Source organism: Magnolia sinica, chromosome 17, assembly GCF_029962835.1.
Source record: "Magnolia sinica isolate HGM2019 chromosome 17, MsV1, whole genome shotgun sequence".
Lineage (NCBI taxonomy): Eukaryota > Viridiplantae > Streptophyta > Magnoliopsida > Magnoliales > Magnoliaceae > Magnolia > Magnolia sinica.
In genome coordinates, this window is record NC_080589.1 from 66,681,083 (window position 1) to 66,686,077 (window position 4,995).

Below are 4,995 nucleotides of genomic sequence, written 5' to 3' on the forward strand. Positions count from 1 at the left end.
TATATGGTGTCTACATTCCTGTGATAGAGCGGTTCTGATCTTCAACTCGTGTGCCTCGTGTACACGTGTGAGGCGAGTTAACTCGAGCGAGTGCAACTAGCATTCTCTTCTACGCTGTTTGCATTCTTCACCGCGCATGAACACGCGCAGAACGCAAGTGCCCGGCACGTGCAGTTGGTGCACGTGTGTACGATCCGACCCTTCATTTGTAACTACCCGGTGAAGGTGTCCAGAATTAGCTCATAAGGTGGGCCAAGAACGTGGCAAAATATGGTCCATTGACGATCGCTTGTCTAACTGTCCATTTCTCCGTACACGTGTGCCCACCGATTCACCGTCGGATCTGCCAGACGAACGGTCCAGATCTCGCACATATGGGGCGCTAGTTTTTTGTGGTGGGCTACACATGGTAATCCTATTGTCCAATTACTGTGATCCCCAAGTGGACATGGTGGGGCCCACCTCGCTAGATGCAGTGGAAACGGATTGGCTAATCCCCCTGACACCAGCTGGTGGTCGGTGCTCTGTGGGCCCCACCATGATATATTTATTTCATCCATTCCGTTCATCCATTTTTACATATCATTTTTTTCCTTGATCCCCAAAATGAGAGGGATATAAATCTCAGGTGGACCACACCACATGAAAACAATAGTGATTGGATATCAACCATTAAAATCCTCCTAAGGCCCACTATACTTTTATTTGACATCCAATCTGTTGATTAGCTCATGCAGGCCCAGATGAAGAGAAAAAACAAATATCAGCTTGATACAAAGCTTTTATGGCCTCCAAAATGTTTTTAATGGTCGATCCTCATTCAACACTGTTTCTTGTAATGTGGTCCACTTGAGATTAGGATATATCTCATTTTTGGATTCATTGCGTAAAATGATATGTAAAAACAGATGGATGGCCTGGATGAAATACATACATCATGGTGGGGTCCACATAGCACCGACCACCAGCCATTGGCGGGTGTCGGGGAGTAGCCAATCCGTTCCCAGATGCAATGGCCTGTGCCACGTGTGAGGTTATGGTGCAGTGTAAGTCACGTAACTCCACGGAGTCAGTCAAGACAGCCCACGTACATTCCCCGTATAATTCGGACATGAGAAATACTTTTATACTCTTGAAGAGCATGTTATATGATACGCAGGCACTTATAAATTACTGAGAAACTGCATACGTGGAATATAAGTAAGACAAACTAGCCGTCCAAACTATAGGTTACATTTAAGATGTATCATGACCAAAACTTTACTTCTATTGGGTTATTTTACTACTAGATTACTGGGAATTTATTGGACGGTTAAGAATGGAAAATATCCAATGGTCTTTATCTCAGGAAAAAAAAAATCTATGAATCAGTGGTTAGGATTGTTCAACCAATTTGGATTTTGGAGTTTAACTTCAGAAACTGGTGATTTTACAATTTAGTCTATTTAATTTGACTTAATATATGCCACGTCTACCATTTCTTAGTGCCTGTGTATCAACCTCGCAGCAGGAGTATCAAATAACTCCCATTCGGAATATATCTCGACTGATTGCTCTGTTTTCATAAAATGATAAAATATTCTTTTTAAAAAGTACCCCTTAAAATGCTATTATTTTAAAAACAGCCCCTGTCAATAATTTTTTTCCTCTTCTTATCATACATTGTAAAATTCATTGAAAATATTAGTTTTAAGGAAATTTATCGAAATAAGTTGATTTTAAAAACTTTTATCAGAAAACTACTTAAATGTTAAAATTTAATTAAAACCCCTTCACTTTGTGAAAATCTGATGAAAAGACGCCTTTGTGTGCTTCACTTGATTTCCTCTAGAAACTAGAGTTGTACACAGAATTGAGTTAGCTCAGTTAACTCACTTTACTCAACTGGTAAAAGTTCAACTCAACTGGACTCGAATTTGGGTTCAAGCCGATTTGAGTTGTTGTTTTTAGCTTGAAAAAGTTTCAAGCCTAGTTTGAGGTAGACCAAGCTCGACTCCACTCAACTCGAAACTTGACGACTTGATTCGGTTCGAATCAATACAACACGGATCGGGTTCACTTAATATAAATATTTTATAAATATTTATATATTTAAATAAATTATGTATTATATATATTAAAACCCTTAAAACCTAAACTTGAACTCAATTCGTAGGCTTGGGCTCGAACTTGAACTCGGCTTGAAAGAACAAGCTCAAGTTCAGCTCAAGTTGGCCCGAGCTGCTGATCGAGCCGAGACGAGTTGGCCAATCAAACTCGAGGGCCGAATCGAGACGAGTTCGAGCTAGGATAGCTTCGTGGCTGAGCCGAGCCAAACCGAGCTAGGCCAAGCTCAACTCGGTTCGGCTCATATACTGCTCTACTAGAGACTTTCATGTGCACTGACAAATGTATCTAAGGAAAGAAAAAATTTAGTGAAATCCACAGCTCAGCTGGGCCAAAAAGGAACAAGGATGAGATGCCAACCATAGGTTTGTGTTAGGGCCATCATGATGTGTATATTTCGTTGGACCCATTAATCAAGTGTAGCTCACTAGGAAAAAGTGAAAATACAAAAATCAGCCTAATCCAAACATTAGGTAGGCCACACGGCGTGAATATTGATGCTATAGGAGTAGTTTTACATTGTTGCCATTGGTGTTATCCTCTCGAGTATTTATGACCCGATCTTTTTGTATGTTTGGTTTAAATGATGGTTCTCATCTGGTGATTAGAGTCGAGTTTAACAAAGCTAAGGTGCTTCATGGACTTAGTTTAGATTCTGCTCCCTACACACCCAAGAAAATCACTCTCCCAAAAGCATTATCTTCTTTATGTTTGACAATTTCACACCAATGCAGAGCCATACACTACAACATGCATGTACACTTGCTAATAGGAAACACTGATGAGATGACAATTTCACACCAATGCAGAGCCATACACTACAACATGCATGTACACTTGCTAATAGGAAACACTGATGAGATCCAGCTTTCATAAAGCTAGAAATAATGGTAAAAAATCAAGACAATTTGACTCTTTGGGTGGGCCACAATGTACGAATCCAATTAAACAATTATATATATATATATATATATATATATATATATATATATATTTATTTATTTTAAACATTCAACTATTTTTTGTTGCAATCCCCTTCAAGTGTGAAACGGCCTAAAATTTTTATGCCAGAATATGTATTAATGTAGTTCCCCTGATGGAAAGCATAGATATGACAAACATGTCATGTTTTGACACATTCGCCCACGTGTGAATGTGCACAGGCTCACATGTGTGCGGGGGAGGAAATTCTCTCTCAGGGAGATTGATTAGGAGTGATTTTTCCTCTGAGAAAAACTACGATACTCTAGTAAAGTGTGATGCATGATAAGTGCAAATTACAGATTTACACTTTCTGTAAAAAATAATTAAAGAAATCAAAAATAAAGGATATGTTGAAACACATGTGATCACGCTGTCCTTAAGAGTTATTCGCCCATTCATAAATTTGATTGAGAATGTTGATAGGTTGCAGGCAAATAGCTTCTAGGATACGAAGAGCCTGTTTGTGATTCTGCATTCAACGAACACGAAGAACCACGAATGGAACTCTATGTACACAAATATTTTTGTCTAGCGGATAAACAAAAGAAAAATCCCAAATTCGGAAAGAAGATTAGAAAATTTAGACCACTGCCTTGGTCTGTTTCTTGAAGTCTTCTAGTTAAGGGTGGTATGAATCTTGTTGACTAATCAAAGTACATTGTTGCTCCCCTCGTTGAGTTGTTAGTGAGAATGGTTCAAGTGTTGGTGATGGTCCACTGAACCACCCAGGCACTGTTTATATAGGCCATGGTTGCTGACCGTTTTAGTCGAAGGTCATAACTCAATATGATCGTTATATGATTGTTAGAGAGAAACTATCCATTATTGGTAGTTTCTGACCGCTACGCATGTGGGACAACCAGCTACTGCATGCTAGCCATTTAGACTAACTGGCTAACCATTTTATAACTGTGCCCGAGCCCGTGTGCACAATGGAACACGTAAATGCCGGTACTCCATGGATTAACCAAGCAAATAATAAGGTACTCCACACCCCATATATAAACATAATTTTTTCTTCTCTCCTTTCCGATATAGGACTATTAACAAAAACATCAAAACCACAAGTTTTTCAAACAAATTTTTAATTACACATATATTTTTATTATTAAAAGTATTTTTAATCAATATTTTTCACAAGCATTTGCATAGGTGGTATACAAGTACTCATTTTAAACCATCAAGTGTAGATTTATCATTAACTGATAATATTATCATCTGAGTACTGCATTGATGGACATTTATTGAGTGGTTAAAATTGAAAAATATCTATGGTCCTATTTCCACAAACAAGTGTCTACAAATTTGAGGTTAGGATTGTTCAACCAATCTTATCTTGGGATTGTTGCTCGCTGCACAATTTATTTAATTTTGTTAAAGTCTCTTGATATACATTCATACACCATCCTTGGCTCGAGCTTTTAGATAAAGTGATTATTTAACATGATATGAAAGCAAAAGGTCTTATGTTCGAATCCTGTGAATAGCACGTATGCCTCCCTAATATATTCTCTTACAATAGTCCATTTATGATGTGAGTTATGAGTGTCCCTCCACCTTTGCGTGGAGCTCCACCCCGTGCGTGCGGGAATGTTAGAGTCCCTTGATATACATTAATACACCATCCTCTAACCGTTTAAGCTTTTAGGGAAGATGATTATTTGACTGATTTATTTGAGTCTCCAACATTCTTTTGGTGTCTGCTTATATATCAAGCACCATCGACCGCCGGAGTATCATATAACTTCTTTTGTATCATTTTTAGGGAATTGAAGAGTCTTAAAAACCTATTTTACATGCATGAAACAACCAATAAAAACTCTAATGAGCCACATTATCAGAAATAATGTAAAATTACTCCAAGAAAATGTAATTTCACATGATATTTCATGCTTAATAGTTGAT